The sequence below is a fragment of the Lathamus discolor genome, chromosome 1, assembly GCF_037157495.1.
Source record: "Lathamus discolor isolate bLatDis1 chromosome 1, bLatDis1.hap1, whole genome shotgun sequence".
NCBI classification, from domain to species: domain Eukaryota; kingdom Metazoa; phylum Chordata; class Aves; order Psittaciformes; family Psittacidae; genus Lathamus; species Lathamus discolor.
In genome coordinates, this window is record NC_088884.1 from 32258233 (window position 1) to 32276544 (window position 18312).

Consider the following 18312-nt stretch of genomic DNA (forward strand, 5'->3'; position numbering starts at 1 on the left):
TTTAATGATATGTAAGTTTTATTCCTGTCCTGTCTGGAGACCTTTGGAAAACTCTTGCAAGTCGTACTTCAAACAAATCACCACTACCAAAAGATTTGTTTGTTTGGAAAGAAGGCAGCACAGAGGGGACAAAGGAGAAAAAAAGACATAATCTGTCAGTGAATCCTGTATCTCCAAATAGTTCAGAACTACCGTTAAAGGCGTTTGTTGTCTCCATGAAGTCTGTGCACATATTTTCAGTGTTGCCCTGTCCTGTTCCTTTGCTTTCTGGTGACTCGTTTTTAAAACTTCTGAAAGTGTTTGCAGTGGCTGTGCAATTGTTCCAATCTGTTGAAAACTGGCTTAAGAAAATGTCACCTGATCATGCAAAAAGCATTGCCAGATCACAGAGTCTGGATCCTAAACCAGTGTTTGATATTTTGGACCGCACTTCCCTCTAGCCATGAAGTATTACCTCAGACCACCGTAAATTTACTGAATGTGAACTGAAGCTATAATCACTGATAGTCATGAGGTGTGCTGCAGGATAAGGTTACATTTTTTCTTGTAAACTCTCAAGACAGCTGGTAAATGTTCACTTGTATTCATCCGTATCCGCACTTGCCTAGAACTGCGTGGAGAGTATACAGACCAATCACAGAATCACAGAATCCCAAGGGTTGGAAGGGACCTCAAAAGATCATCTAGTCCAACCCCCCTGCAAGAGCAGGGTAACCTACAGTACATCACACAGGAACTTGTCCAGGCGGGCCTTGAATATCTCCAGTGTAGGAGACTCCACAACCCCCCTGGGCAACCTGTTCCAGTGCTCTGTCACTCTTACAGTAAAGAAGTTCTTCCTGATGTTAATGTGGAACTTCCTATGCTCCAGTTTACACCCATTGCCCCTTGTCCTATCACTGGATATCACTGAAAAAAGCCTAGCTCCATCATCCTGACACCTACCCTTTACATATTTGTAAACATTGATGAGGTCACCCCTCAGTCTCCTCTTCTCCAAGCTAAAGAGACCCAGCTCCCTCAGCCTCTCCTCATAAGGGAGATGTTCCACTCCCTTAATCATCCTTGTGGCTCTGCGCTGGACTCCTTCAAGCAATTCCCTGTCCTTCTTGAACAGAGGGGCCCAGAACTGGACGCAATATTCCAGATGCGGCCTCACCAAGGCCGAGTAGAAGGGGAGGAGAACGTCTCTTGACCTACTAACCACTCCCTTTCTAATGCACCCTAAGATGCCATTTGCCTTCTTGGCCACAAGAGCACATTGCTGGCTCATGGTCATCCTCCTATCCACCAGGACCCCCAGGTCCCTTTCCCCTTCGCTGCTTTCCAGCAGGTCAACCCCCAACCTGTACTGGTACATGGGGTTGTTCTTCCCCAGATGCAAGACTCTACACTTGCCCTTGTTAAATTTCATCAAGTTTCTCCCCGCCCAACTCTCCAGCCTGTCCAGGTCTCGCTGAATGGCAGCACAGTCCTCTGGTGTGTCAGCCACTCCTCCCAGTTTTGTGTCATCAGCAAACTTGCTGAGGGTGCACTCAGTTCCCTCATCCAGGTCATTGATGAAAATATTAAACAGCACCGGTCCCAGCACCGACCCCTGAGGAACTCCACTAGTCACAGACCTCCAGCTAGATTCTGCGCCATTGACCACAACTCTCTGCCTTCTTCCTTTCAATCTACAAACCCCTAACGTGTATCGTCCTTTGAATATAATGCCAAAGGTATCATCTGCACTAAACACTTGCAGCTCAAGTGCACATCCAAAAATTGTGTGGAAGTTTTCTGCATGCAAAACTTTGCAGATTGCACTTGATTCCTTCTCTACTGTTGGTGGAGGCATCTACAATTTTTTTCTGTTGCTTCTTACAGTAGGTAAGTGATTCTGGTGGGTTTTGTTTTAAAGATTGAAATGTTTCACCAAAGCCATACTGATTTGCCTATATGATATGATATTTAGATATGATCAGATAAAGCTTGGGAACATAATCTCTTTTACCTCTTTTTGAAGAGATATTTTGTGAGCAAACTTACAAGGAAAAACAGGTAAGAGGTAGTTGCAGTGGGTGGTGGCTATGCCAAAGTTCTGTTTCTGAAGGCCTTAGAAACCAATCTGACACAATTGCACAACTTGCTACTGAAAAATATCCACACTACACACCTCTCACATGTGCTCTGTAAGGGTTAGGACAAAAGGCAAATAAAACCCAAAATGTGCTTCTCTTGCCTTGCAGCCTCAGAAGACTTCAAGTTCAGTTAATGGCAACAAGTGGGAGTACTGAGGAAGAAGACCTTCACTGAGACACCCAGTTCTGAATCATAGCACACTAATTTGTAACAACCAAGTTTGGTGGCTCACTCTCCAAGGATTTCAAGAAAATTCTGAAGAGGAGATAAAGAGGTAAAGGGAAGTTATCTGTGATCACATGAAAAAAAGTTTATTGAGTTTCTGAGACTTAATAATTGTGGAAATAAATTTGGGGGCAAACTGCAAGCTAGTCTAAAATGAACTGAAATCAGTGGCCCATCACTATGTGTGACTGAGACATTTCAGAGCAAGACACAAATCTCCCCACATCTTATTTTGAAATAACATATGTGACTAAAAGACATCATCCTGTCCCACTAGTTTTGGAACATTTTAGTTTGTGACTTTCTCCGTAATGTTTGTAAATCAATGGAAGAAGCCAGGAACTGGTCATCATATTTCTGCCTGGGATTTCCTGGACTTAAATACACACACATATGTTGAACAGATGCCTTCTGTGTGAGAGTGAGCCAGATGTGCTCTAGACCTGTTGAACTCAGAATGCAAAAGCAGATCCATTGTAAGTTCTGTACAAATGGCCCAAATCTTTTTCTCTTATTTAACGAACATTTCCAGGGGATAGAGGCTGTTGCACCTGCTAGTCCCATCCAGGAGTCAGGACTTCACTCAACCATCACTTCGCTCCAAATCTGCTCTGGCAAAATAATTGTTCTGCATCTGTTCTGAGGCAGACTGGCAGCTAGCTCACTGGCTGTGATCAATCAGAGTGTGGAGGAAAGATTTCTTTACCTCTTCTCTTCTAAGACATGCTGTCAGGTCTTTGAGGATTACTCCTACATGAAGAAAGAGGCAGGTGTACCTGCCCACAGTTCAGCAGCTTACACATTTTGTTTCCTCTGCAGAAGTGTTTAATCTGGACTTCAATGATTAGACTTAATTTTAATACCAAAATACTCATGTTTCTCCTATTTTACTTTCTGAAGTGAATATCACAAGGGGTGATATTCTTCTTTTCTATTTCATTGGTACTTAAAATCCTTTAACAGACTTTGTCAAAGCAGAGGAGTCCACAAAATAATTAAGAAAACCTTAATAAGAAACTGGAAATAGAAAGCTATGTGTATTGTTCACAATAGATAACATCAAGTATCTCTTTTACCCAAAGCCACCAAGAAATGATCAGTTAGATTCTGATACCTTTACTGCAACAGTGAAACTTAATCTGGTAAGTAGCTACTTCAAAAGAAATTAAAGTAAGTTTGAAGAACTCACCATAAAAAAAGTGACAGTTTGAACTCTGTGTAATTTTTTGAGTATATTGATTAATAAATAATAATAGCTTTATTATAAATCATTGTTTAATCAGTATTTTGGTTCTTTGAAGAGAAGTGTATCAATCCCAAGATCAACATGTGAAAGAAAAAAAATAGAATTTAAGCAAGTAGGGGAATATATTGGTAATTTAAAGCCTATACTGATGAAATTAATGATTTATCATGAACCATAAAAATCTCTGTTTGGAATATTAACTAAAGGAATATGGCTTTGTTTTGTGTACTATTCCAGAACTTACTTTATCAAAAAACGTGTCAGTGATCTCTCAGATATCACAGCCCTGCCTTCAGCATTACTGAAGTCTTACATAGGAGTAGGTACAGAATTTGGACATTATTATCCTCTCTTGATCTGGGATATTTTGGGGGGCTAAAGCTAATTAATACTGTCTCTATCTGAGATGGAGCCCTCCAAATACTTCTCATGAGCCTCTTTGATAGCTGAAAGATTATACATAGCTATTGACACAGCTTGGATTTAATAATCGGATTTGGGTAGCCTCAGTTGTCTTTTGGAGGTAACTATTTTTTAATATTGACCCTACAGAAAACTTGGCTTCCAATCTTATCTGCTGTGGATTACACCTGAGGTAAGGTCCTGAACTGGCATCAGCCTCTTTCCTTAAATGATATAAATTTACGTAAGAAGTTCATGACACCTTTCTATCTGTAGATATGACTAAGATGCCATACTTTCTTTTAGCTATTTTGCCTGATTTTTGCATGTCATATTTTCATTATATTCTGGATTCAATGTCTAGGTTATGACACATGTTTATAACAAAAATCTTTGTTAGCAGCTTAGCTTATAACCACTAGGCACCTTCACATTAATTGCAGAATGCAGCACTGGAGATTTTCAGAAGGGTCAAAAGGATTTGAAACAACTAGAGACTTTGTGCATAATTTTCAGACTTGATTGTTTGAGTTTAAGGTCTTTCATCCCTGTAAAGGAACTGTGATTTAAATGGCATTGTTTTCAAAGGAACTGATACAACTACCTTGGAATCTCCCTTGAGGAAACTACCCACCCTTATGTGTGAGATTTAGGTGTCTGTCTCTGACAACTGTGGTGAAAGCTTATTTTGGCAGACTAACTTTGACCATAGGGATGCCTCTTTAAGTCAAAAAAATCTGATCTAACGAGCTTCATGTCAAAACACAAAGCTCATCTGTTTGCCTTCCTCTTCCCACAATGACACTAACAATAAATATCACATCCTCACTCCTTCCATACCTCAATACAAACTATGAATATGGAACTCTGCTTCCCACTGATCAATGAGAAGGGAAGAAACTTCTTGAGCAATTCACCTGTCTACGTTCCCTGGCAATTCCCTACCATACATTATGTACCTGAAAATGAAGGTGACTGCTGTAGCACAACCATGGTATACCTAGTGATTATATTTCAGCTAGGATGGCTGTAGTTCACCTTAGAACCCAAAGGAATTACTGCGTCATAAATTGCTATGTACAACACTAAGGAACTTCTCCATACCAATCAATCTAAGTGCAATTTCTGTGCAAGAACCATGAAATGAAGTTAAGTTATTCTGGCACTTAAGAAGTGAATGAGATGATTTTTTTTTTTCGGATTGAAAGCCCACAGCTCTGTAATTATAGAGCATTGGGCCAAACCCGTTTTCATTTCATGCATTTTTAGGATGACCATAATGGGTTTTCTTGGTCTTATTTGGATTGAATTTTCAGCTTGCTTCTTCATTCTGAGCCCCTTGAAAAGACTTTAACAACTTATCTTCCAGCAAAACATCATTCTTGGTCATGTCTCCAAAAGCATAGCAGAAAACAACATCCTTTTGATCAGGGGGAAGGGCTGATCCAAAAGGGAGAGTAAATTATTTAAATTATTTGTTACAACATCTCAGTGTCTATATCTTCGTTGCTAGGTGTAGGTGGTTTTCTAACGTGCATTGATGTCATTATTTGCATTGCTGCTTTTTTTCTCTGTAAAGGTTTTCAGATTCAGAGAATAGTCTGGGTCTTCAGAAACAGGTCCTAAATTATTTTGGTATTTGTTGTACTGTCAATTACCTTGATATTTCCAAAAGTCCTTGCATAAATCGTAACTAAGAAGACCCCAAAAATCAGGTTTTCCACTACCCATGACAACACCATTCCTCGCTTACTGTGTCTGCAGAATGTCTCTCCCTGACAAGCCTTCAGTATCACACCAACCATTTCACCATGTTGACAACCCACTTCCGATGTGCAACAAGGGACACTGAATGAATCAAAACAATTGAGAAGTGTAACAATGACATCACTCTGTCAAGAAGATACAGTTTGAAGGGCATAACTGAGGTGATATGTTTTAGTCATCAGGGTAGCAACAGGTTTGTTGAAAAGAATGTTTTATATTAGCCAGAAAAAGCATACTCTTTCCTGCAGGTCAGATTACACTGAAGTGTGAAATGGCGCAAATTAAAGTTGATAAAGGTCATATTTAATAATTAATATCCCAATATAAAAGCAGAAGTTTGCTGTCTTTCTAACAGTGTTTTCCCTTTCTTTTTTCTACTTTTTCTTCTTTTGCACTGAAGTGTTCTTTTATAGTTCGTATTATTGGAAAGTACCTGGCTTCTCATGAGCAATATTGACTCATTTCTTATTCCCTTAGGAAGGGGCTAACATTTTCATCCAGAAACAGTTTAGAAAGGAAGTAAATCATAGAATCATAGAATGGTTAGGGTTGGAAAGGACCTCAAGATCATCTAGTTCCAACCCCCCTGCCATGGACAGGGACACCTCTCACTAAACCATCCAACACAAGGCTTCATCCAACCTGGCCTTGAACACTGCCAGGGATGGAGCACTCACAACCTCCCTGGGCAACCGATTCCAGTGTCTCACCACCCTAACAGGAAAGAATTTCCTCCTTATATCCAATCTAAACTTCCCCTGTTTAAGTTTTAACCCATTACCCCTTGTCCTGTCACTTCCCCGGGTCTTCCATTTTCCCCTTCTTGAAAATGGGGGTTATATTTCTTCCATTGGATTTTTGGATGGGTTTACTTAAACAATTAAAAATAAATGAAAGCATTCAGAGTCCAGTTTGAAGTCTGCTCTCAATAAAATGCACAGGGATCCATACTGGCAACTTCTATTAATACTAATGGAAGTTATTAGGTATGTCTTCCCCCTGCATCAGTGGGAGAATTTTCTGCTCATCTGTGAAGTAGGTTGAATGATCCTTCTGTGATATAGCTTCTGGAGATGTGAATTAGGTATGTCTATGAATATTATGAAGGAAAATGAAAAAAGCTGTTTCCAGACGATGCAGTGAAATGGTGGTAGAAGTTAGAAAATCAATGTATATGTCAGCATACTAGATCAAAAAATGACCTTGGCTGATATTTGTGTTGCAGCAGGTGTTGTCTTTGATGAATGGCTCTTGTAAATCAGGGAGAATATTGTACCATCCCTTCTGAGATGAAAAAGTTTAAGTGCTCCTGATGAGCTTTATAAATGCCAGCTAGCAGATGCACTTGGGAGCTATTAACATTTGTACATTTTATTATTCAAATGAAAGATGCAAACCAAATTGGTAGAATTTCTTATGCCCACAGAGGAGTACTGGCCTCCACTGCCTGCTGAAGAGAAACATATCTCTGACATATCCTTAATAAGAACAAGCTTAAATAAATTGTACATAAATTGGCAGAGGAATTTTCAAAGAAATTTTGTGTATTGTCTGTTGAGTTGGGTGAATTATTGGTGTGCAGCTATTCAGCAAGTCTTGTATTCCATTTTCTTACAGCCTTTCAAGCACTTGCTTTGCTTATTAGCAATTTATTTATGCACAGGTTTCTTTGTTTTACCAAAACACAAGTGCATACATGCTACGTTTTATTCCTACTATGAACTGATATCCCAGCTGATTCAGGTTGTATTATGTATCTGTTCTCGCTAGCTCAATATTGCTGTGGGAAAGAATATCAGGTAACTGGGTATTTGCTTCTTCATAGATCAGTTTACGATTTCAGCATCTGATAAATCAGAATGACATTTAAAGACTTTCTTCTTTATTTAGACATTTGGCTATGGCCAAAATACCACTGCTAGAAAATATATATATATATGGAGAAGTGTAATGCACGTACACACATGATAGTATCACAGCATGTGGGAGTCATGGTTAAAGATTCCCATTATGAAAATCTGAGGATGAACTAGGATCATAAATCTGGTAAAGAGATGAAGATATACAAATTACTTCAGAAAATGAACAGCTGTTCATTTAGTTAGTAGCTAGTTGTTAGTTGCTAGTTAGTAGAACTAGCTGTTCATAGTTAGGCCATAATGCTTGGATTTTGGTCACGTATGAAAGATTTTGGTTTTATTGAAGAATGAAAGCCATACACTGAGTCTAAAGTAACGTATATTGCATGGGTAAGTCAAGTCAAGCACAAATCAATGTAACAGAGTAAACCTACTCAGCATTTTCTGAGTGCTGAAGGAAATGATGGCTGTGCAGTCAAACTAGATGAGAATGTATTTGAGATTCTTACATGTAATGCATGCGGCAAATGCATACCTTTGGTTAAGCATGGACATAAAACCGGAGACTGAAAAATCTTGTGCTTGTGCAGAGAAGTTTGTACAATTATTTCTCTTATTTTCTGTTTATACATTCAACTTGTTAAATTTTGCTTTGAATTTCAAGCTCTACTAATCCCTCCACCTCAATATGTTTCTTGATTTTCCAATCTTAGCTAAAAGTTGGAAAGCAAATGATTCACATCAACATATATAAGCTAATTATATATATCCTTAAAAGTGTAAGTAAGTAATGATAAGAAAATTCTATAATACAAGCAAATTGAATGTGAGTAATTAAATTTTAATGTGAATAGAAAGTAATTAAACAAAGTCAAAAGGCAGGTACAGGGTCCCCAGCTCCAAAGGCTGCTGGAGAAGCCCTTATAACTTCGGGTGTGTGAAGAGGGTGGGGGGTGTCAGATGCAGGGGTGGTGATGGACATGATCACACAGCAGTACCTTGGATCATGTACCCCTCCTCAGGAGGACTGCTCCATCCAACAGCACCCATCTGGAGGCTCATGTCCCTCCAGCCATGGTGCACTGTGGCAAGAGGCAGCCCCTCTCCCTGTGGCACAGCCCCAGCCTTCCTCCTGTGAGACAAGGGCAGCGGCAGCACTGCTACAGAGGCTCTTTGTGCAGCCAGATTTTCTCCTGAGGTGCCAAGAGTAGGAGGTCGTCCTACAGACAGCATGTACTGAGTCCTCAGACATAAATAAAATTACTCTTTTGACATCATTTTTCCTTGAGTTAGAAAATATCAGAGACCAAACTATTCCCAAGAAGATTTTCCGTAACTGAATTTTCTTCCTTAGCAATTTCTAAATTAATTAATCCTGTTTGAAATAATTTCTTACAATGGGCTTAAACACAGACTTTGTTCTTTTCTGAAAATAAATAAATAATTTAAAAAAACAATCCAAGAAAAGCTCAACTAAATCTGAACAAGACCATTCCTTTCATTGGCAAGCGCAGTGTCCACCCTGCTGCCTTCCAATGATTCCAACTCAGTCTTTGCATTGAAAGCAAAACATCCTGTCCCACAGCTGCAAGAGCACAGCTCCGTTTTTCCCGTCAGAGCACAGGGTATGCTGCTAGATGGTACTGGGTCACCAAGGCAGGTTCAGTTCTGGAGGCCTGTGCATCTGGTGCTGTATTTTGTGGGTTTCTCCATTCACTCCCCTGTTGCCACCCTTTATCTTCCCATGTCTCATTTCTCAGCATTATTTCCAGTCTTATCAGCTTCTTACTATATGTCTACTGAACAAATGGCTTTATGTCAGGTAAAGACAAGCGAAGGTACATCATGCATCCCTGTATACATGAACTCCATATTTCGCCACTGGAAGGGAACAAATCTCATTTGTCACACTCAAAACAGTCAGATGGAAATTCTCTCAAACCAGACTGCTCAGGTTTCCAAACCACAGAAGATGACTTGCCTTAAAAAGTCAAAAATGTTTCTTGATTAAGAAACCAAGTTTATAACCTCCTGCCTATCATAGTACTTGAGGGTTATATTTGGAAGTCATTTAAGTGCTCTGTACCTAGTTGTTCTTTTACAAATTGGGAATACAGCTTTCCCTTGACCATTAAGATTTTCAGCTTCAGAGGACTGGGATTTCTTACTAGGGGGCTATAAAACACGCTACAGAATGAAAGTTCATAATCAGTTGGGATTTCTAGGTACTGCAATAAAGAAGAATAGCAGTACATTGTACTTTGGGCTCAAAGTGTATAAAAGGGAAGAATTATAGCACAATTCCTCTGCTGTAGCAGTTCACATCTGCCTATGCTCTGAAAGCAGAGAAAACTATTAATCATTGTTTGAGGTGAGCAAAGTCATCTATGTTTGTTTTCTTCAGAACAAAAATGAACCCCACCCAGATGAAGACACACTGATAATTAGTTAACAGAACTCTATTTCTGTACAAGGAGACCTTCCGCTGTGCTTTTTGCAACTGGATTTGCCTATCCCACATTGGCCTTTTTAGTCATCAGCACGCTTGTAGTAAGCATGGGTAAAGCCCTTCCCAAATCTTCGTTTCCGAAGTCAAGCCATCATCATTTCTGTACAATATAGAAAAGTGGTAACATTTCTGTGGCAATGACACTTGGAAGAAGTCTCTCTGGGTTGTATATTAACGTGCTCCAGAAGACCTACAGATGAAGGTGAGCTATAAGAATCAACATAATGTGAAAAGAGCAGCAACTGGGAAACAGGAAGGGAGAATAAATCCTGTCCTTACCAAGACATGTTAGATAACAGAAGTTCACCTCCTAGTATAGACACAACAATTTGTGGTGTCTACATACAGCCACTCATAAGCTCACCATCAGGGCAGAGCCTAACCTGGCCCTCACATCAGTTGGCTAGCAGTACAACCAACAAGCACTGTTACTAAGATAACAGTATACAACTTCCTCAAGGTGAATGTAGCTTAAGAATGCAATGGTGAGAAGTGTTACATGCAATGGTGTGAGGTGTTCACCATTGCTGACATAAACTGAAGTACAGAATTTAAGTGGCTTGGGAGACTGGACTCTGTTCAACTTTTAAATCTTCTGTAATTTGGACTAGATAATGAAGTTATCCAGACTGAGGAACTCCTCGGCACTTTGGGGTTTTTTTTTAACAATAGGAAGAATGAGAGCTGCTGGGGATCAGCTGTGAATGTGCTATTGATTTCTCTCCTACTGTTACCATGAATGAGAAATGCCTTGTAAAGCATTCCCATTTACTTGGAAATCAGAGCTTTTCCAGCAAAATGCAACAGCACCACCACAATGCTTCCAGCATGAAGTAAGGTCTGTTCTGCCAGGGACTGGTTTTGGTCAACCACACCAGTGAACTGATAACAGAGCTTTGTAGTTCTCAGCCTTACCTAGACTAAACCACTGGATTTATATTCAGTAATATTAGTCATTCTATATGAAAACCACCATAAGTGGAGACCAAACCACAGATGAGTAGCATTTGTCTGCAGTGACACGTGATGCACGTCAGGCTTCTCTCTCGGCAGTGTCAGGCAGCACCAAACAGACTGCGTTTGCTTGGGAATTCCCACGAGGCAGCAAAGCAGATGGGGGATAGATAAGCCGTGCATCACTCAAGTTTGAGCTGTGCCTGTTATCAAGCATTTTGGAATATTTCCAATTTGAGGTGCTCTTTGGAGAGATCTGTGGGAGATGGGGTTGTGTTTTCCTTAAACACTCAAAGATTTCATGGGGAATGAACAGCTCATTTTGTGACCTGCACTACCTTTTCAGCCTCAGAAAACAAAGGTGTAGGTGTCCAGCATTTGGACGCTGCTCCGAGTGATTTTAACATTTCAAGGGAATATATTGAAATAGGAAATAAAATGAGCGTTATACTATTCCAGTATGTTTCAAAATCAGAAATGTAACACACATTTAGCTTTAAAGACAGAGCTCTGCCTCAAACTTGTATGACTGCTGAACTCATTTGTTGCATATTTTTAACTCAGCACTCTCCTTAACTCAGTATATGATGATTTTGGCAGTGTAATTGTACCAACCTGATTAAAGAAAAACATTCATCTTGCCCTATTACCTGTACGAGATCAAAGAAGGGCAATAACTAACCAGATGTTGTTGCATATATTTGTGTCTGTTTTGAATCTCTTTACTTTAGACTATTTTAAAGAAACACTGAGTAAAATAGTGTCATTGTGGAAATAGGGAAATGGGAATACATAATTGTATTTTTATTGTTAATAGATTTAAATAAATTACTGTGAGTAAATCTCCTTTAAAAATGCGAATTCTGTTCCTAAACAACAAATTGTTTCTTACTCTCACCTTCTTCCAAAAAAAGCACATCATCGTTTATTCTCTGTGTTATTGCTACTTGTATACTCAGCTGCAATATTAGGTTAGTGTTTAATAGCATGCATAGAGATGAAAGGTTTAGAAATCCCATTTGAATGTGTTAAAGAAATTTAAAGGCTACAGTACAGTGCGCTGGGCCTCAGTATGCTTTAAAATTAACAGTAGAATGGTTTTAAATTTTATAAAGGAAATGATTCAGTAATCCCTTTTTTGTTGTGTTTCTTAAGTTACAGATAAAAATACATAAAGGTTAAAATTTAGCATTTTCAATAAAATGTAAAGTATATGAAACTATATATATATATGAATAGGAAGACACTTCACCTCCTCTGACTCTGCAGTTCTAACAGAATTCATAGTCTCTGGAATTATTTCTATGAGGATGAAAAAATGACAATCAGAAGTAGCTGCTTTTGAGTGAGACCCTGTCTGTTTACAGAAATTCCAGACAAAATCCTGTTTCTGCCAACACAGCAGGAACAAAACCAAGAATCCTCTCCCCTCCATGTGATTCTTAGGCTCTTTCTCGGCAGTGCCAAGGATGCTCTCTTCACTGTCTCCGTGCCAGAAATGCCTGTGCTGCAGTATCATCGCTTTTCAGATTTGTGTTTTGCTTTTATAATTTTTCCACTGGCTTTGTGTCTTTGCAGAGCCTGTAATAGAAAAACACAGCCATAATCTAATCAGTCCTCTCTCTCCAGCAGCATAAACTATGAGGACGCTTAATTACCCTCCCTTCTTCAGACTGAAATAAAAGCTCTTTCAGCAAGACAATAGATTTGTATTCCTGTGTGAATTCTGTCACATTTTTCCCTATCACATTTCTGTTGATCTTAAATGAATCAGTCCCTAACATTTTGCTCTTTCTGGCTACTTCAGCACCATCTTCTGAGCTAGAAGTCTTTATTGTTGACACCATGCTGCCAGTGAATCTCAACACTGAATACTTTCATAGGAAGCTTTAACTGGGACCATGCTTTTCATAGAATCATAGAATAGTTAGGTTTGTGTCGTGGTTTAAACCCAACCACAAACCTCGTCCACTCACTCCCCCCCTTCTTGCCCTCCCCCTGCTCCTGGAGGGACGGAGAGGAGAATCAAAAAGAATGCAACTCCCATGGGTTGAGATAAGAACAGTATAGTAACTAAGGTATAACACAAATCACTACTGCTACCACCAATAATAATAGTGCTAAAGGAAATAACAAGAGGAAAGAATACAACACCTCAGCATCAGCTGACTGATAACTCGCCCCACTCCCCCCAGCTGAGCACCAACCGATACCTCGTCCAACCCTGCAGTCCCTTCCGTTCTGGGGTAACTCCCCGTTACCTCCTGGGCATGACGTGCTGTGGTATGGAATACCTCTTTGGTCAGTTTGGGTCAGGTGTCCTGTCTCTGCTTCCTCCCGGCCTCCCCTCCTCCCTGGCAGAGCATGAGGCTCAGAAAATCCTTGGCCAGACCAAACATTTGAGCAGCAACTGAAAACATCGGCGTTATCAGCACTGTTCCCAGGCCAAAAAAAACACAACTAAGCACTGCACTAGCTCCTAAGAAGGAGAAAAACAACTGCTACTGCTGAACCCAGGAGAGGTTGGAAAGGACCTTAAGATCACCTAGTTCCAACCCCCCTGCCAAGAGCAGGGACACCTCACAATAACCCATGTCACCCAAGGCTCTGTCCAGCCCGGCCTTGAACACTGCCAGGAATGGAGCATTCACAACTTCCTTGAGCAACACATTCCAGTGTCTCACCACCCTCACCGTAAAGAACATGTCATGTTGTCATCTGTGCTCTTTGAAGTACACCTGAAATCTGAACGACCCTCTGGAAATGTCTTTTATTCTCCCAACAAACGGAAAACTGGACAACTTCTTTCCCAGTGTGGGTATCTCAGGTCACTGCTTAAAATAAAGAGGGATGACTCCAAGTCAGCATCAGATGAATCCAAGACATTATCGGCAATTGGGAATCTTAGATTGTTTTCTTAACTGTTATTTCAGGGATTCTGGAGGTCCGTCACTTTTTCAGCCTACGTAATTTTAAATTTCAAGAAAATAAATAGAAATTGTTCTTTTTAGACAAAACTGGGTTATGTGTTTAAATTTTATTTCTTTCTGATGCAGCTCTTTAGAACAGGGATTTGGGAAATGATGGAGTTTCAGGTTAGTCTTCAATGTTTATCTTACAGTAACAGGATAACCTAGAGCCATGTCCTGGGAATTGAAAGTTCCTGTTTGAAATGCATGGAATCTGTAATAATAACTGGTGGCATGAAATGCTTGTGTAGAAGGTATCTTATGTCCTACAGATAAAATGAGATCTAACTGCTACAGGAGGAGCTTTGTAATGTTTATAGTTGCACTCTAGCAAGCAGGAACTCTTCAGTTCTGCACTGAAAAGCCTGTAAGTATTACAATGTTTTTCCTATGAGAATGATTTGGAAAAATATATTTAAGGAACTTTCTAAGAAAGTTTATTTTCCCCATTACATCAAAGAATGGCTTTACTTAGAAAGATTCTGCAGTGCAGAAGAATGTGGGAGGAATCTTGAATCTTGAGTATGAAAAAATTCTCCACCAGAAGGGAATGGATTAACAGAATTTGTCCAAAGTGTTACAAGGGTTTGGTTTTGTTCTTTGGTTTGTTTTTTTCAGTGGTATTTATTTGTCAAAACTTAAACTTTTACGAATTTATGGAAATTTTAAACCACAATGCATTTTTTTCTCTCAAAATTTTACAGAACGATTTCAGCAATATTTCAAAGATATAAAAAAAAAATCCCATATTAAGATTTGAAAGGTGGATTTAATTTTTATATGGTGGAGTGAAAAAAATATCAAAAATGTAATATATTTAGAAACTAATATAATATTTTTACTGCTCTGTTCTGTAGACCCTTCTTGAGTATCTGGCTAATACAAATGTATGTGATTTTAATTTTCATCCCTTTTTGCAATAATTGTTTTCTAACATCTTGAAAATTTTCATCAATAGGAAAACTATTTCACATCTGCTCATCTGCTCAGTTATTCTTCAGAAATGAGCTACTGTCTCATGTATCTCAACTGTGTATGTATGCCAGATATGCCAGAGACAGTCAACTAATCCCATTGACCTATAAAATAAAAAGACAAAAAAAAATTAGAATAGATTAAAATGTACTTATTTTTTATTGTAAGAAAGCTGTGCTTTACTTTTATGCAATCTTTTTCTCTGTTGTATTGCGTACGTACTCGTTGGTATCATCAGATAAAATACACTACTGCAATAAAGCTAATCCCCTGTTTCTAAGAGGGATGTTGGGGTTTCTAGAGTTATTTCTATTTGCTGTACCACAAACATACTGCCAAACCTGAAAGATTTCTAGGTATGAAGAATATTTAAACCTATTCTTTATTCTTATCCTGTTGGTGCTAAGCTGTGCTCTAGTGTTAATCTATGTTCCAGTCTATGCTGGAATTTATACATGTGCGACCCTGTTGCAGAAAGCAAGCTCTGCTAATAAGTGCAGAAATGTTCCCCTGCTTGAAATATAATGTATCTTAAAAGTTACAATGCCAGAATCGTGCTAAGTGCACATGTTCTACCACTTCTTAACTGTTGTGAGTCACTTTTGAGTGGTTCATTGCAGAAATACATGTGCAATTTTTAGTAGATGGAAATACCACTGCCATGTTACATAAATTGAAATTATTTCAGAATTCAGATCTGAATAGGACATGTTCGCTTCCCATATATTTACTGATGGAATTTATGTTTTTCTGTAAAGCATATTGGAGTAATCAAGAAAAAACTCTGAAAGTAATTGGTATTCTTCATCCAAAACTATGTAAAGGAAGTACTAGTGTAGCATAATGAAAAAATCTTAAATCACAGGGCAGCAATGTAAAGTTTCCTTATGCATATGTTTTCCAGATAGTTTCCGATTATGTCAGGGAACTAATAAGATACAGTATTTCTATATTTACCTTATTGTAATGGGAATTCTTCATCAAGGTTTTATTCTGCTTAAATTTAACAATGTTTCTAAATTATTTTTCATGAGAAGTTCTACTGTTTTTTTCAATGACACTTTTTGAAGAGAACATAATGAATAAAGCTTTCAGTGCAAAATTTCTTACATTCTAAGAATGTGAAAAAGAAGCTTTCTTTAATTTTCTGATTATTACTTCTTACAAATAAAAAATAGAAGTAAAGTAACTATATAATGATGAGTATTCATTTGATCGAGCCAAACTATATTCCTGTACAATTATTTTCACATCATTTAGCATCTTTTTGTATATTTACAGACTTTAAAAATTTATTTTCTTAATTAGTAAAAGTACTTTTTTTGTAAAGTAAAGAGGAAAAATGTTAGACAATAAGAAGCCTACAAGCCTAATTATGCCTTGTCCACACACGCTTAAATGCACGTACCTTAGTCACTTCAAAAGCAACAGAATAACTGACATATAATATTTTAGCTGGTAATATGTTAAATTATTCATAGGCTTAAGTATTTTCATCACTGGGCCATGATCTGTTAAATGACATGAGTCTCTAGAGAGTTGGGATTTTTACTGTCTGAATTTGCTATATAATGTCCATAAATACAGCTCCCATGTTTTTTAGCATATTCTGGCAGTGAGTTTTACCAGAATGTTTCTTTACATTTTTCATCTTGTAATCCATATTAAATTGCACTGAATAATGCAAACATATAGACTTCTGCTGCAAGCTGACTAAAAGTCTATCAAAATCTGAACTGTCTGATGTAATCATAATTTTCTTGCTAAATCTGATTCCGTTCCAAAGCTATCTATACATTTGCTAATGCCTCACTTTGTGTTACACTAGATAAGCCACTTTGCATTATGCTTGTTAACATGTCATAAATGGCATAAGCAGGTGTGACATAGTGGAAAGCAGTGACTAGAACACAGTATTCTAGACCGTTATCCTAAAACGCCATGGAATTTTATTTTCTTCAATATGTATATATACTCTAATGTACAGTACTTATGGAATCTAAAGCCCTTCTTCATACCTTTGCTGGCATGAAGATCACTGTATGCAAGCAGAATTTCACACTTGGTTTTCAGGGTGAAAGCTGTAAAACTGTGTCAGTTAATTTATGATATATCAGTCCATGTATATTATTTTTACTGCAATAGGCCTGCTAGTAAATGTGTTAGATTTTACACTGATTTAGCTTATTTCACATCACAACCCGGAAGACACGTACCTGTATAAACCCTTGTATGCTAATGTAACAGGATTTGTCCTTCCATGTTTCATTACTCTTAAGGCAACAAAATTTCCTTCTACATATAAGTTTTATTTGAACATGAACTTTTGTGTATATGTTGTGTGTTAAATGACAATGAAGCCCTCATAGATTTCTTTGAATAATCATTGCATTGTCACAGAGTTGCGGCTGAATTTCCATTTAATCTTATTGTAATTCACTTAATTAAAAGTAATTAATCTGAAAAATGTTCTGAAACTTGTGCTGAGGCCTGAGGCAGTGTAATTCCCCACACAAATGATCCTGAATCACTTCAAACCCAGCAGAAAGATGCCTGCATGAAATACACATCTCTGTAGCCCCTCACTCCCTGACTTTCTTTCACAGTTTACCAAGGGTAGAATACCCCACTGTTGTGACTGTGTCCTTTATGAACATGGTATTTTTCACTAGGACAACAGATTGAGGTTATTAGGTAAGGAACATCCAGATTTTAACAATTTCTTTCAGACACTATGAATTTAAATAACATTCAGACCTCTATTTTTACAAGATATTTCTAAATTGAAGGGTTTTCATAGCTGTGTGAAATGCATTAATATTGCTTTAATCTTCTTCAATGGGATCATAGAAGAAATTATTTAGGGAGTTATGCACTGTTTTGTGAAATGCACTTGTTGTTTGTATCTTAAAACTGAATACCTAGAAGATTTGCCTATGTTAAAATGGAAAAGCAACTTTGCTATTTCATGTGGAAGAATTTAATTACCAATCAGACTGAGACAGAGATAGTAAATTGTTTTTGGCATAGCTGATATTAGGAATTTCATTGGATCAATTGAATAATATAATGTGATTGAAAAACGTGCAAAAAATGAAAAGGCATAGCATCCTACCAATAAAATAAACCTAAAATGATGAAAGGTTATAAATTATACACCTGATTACTGATGTCTCATTACACTGATTATTACAACCAGTTCAGACCATGACTAATACCTTTCCTTTGCTTATATGTGAAAGGTATTCAATTGGTTTTTTTTTTTGAAAGATCTAAATGGGA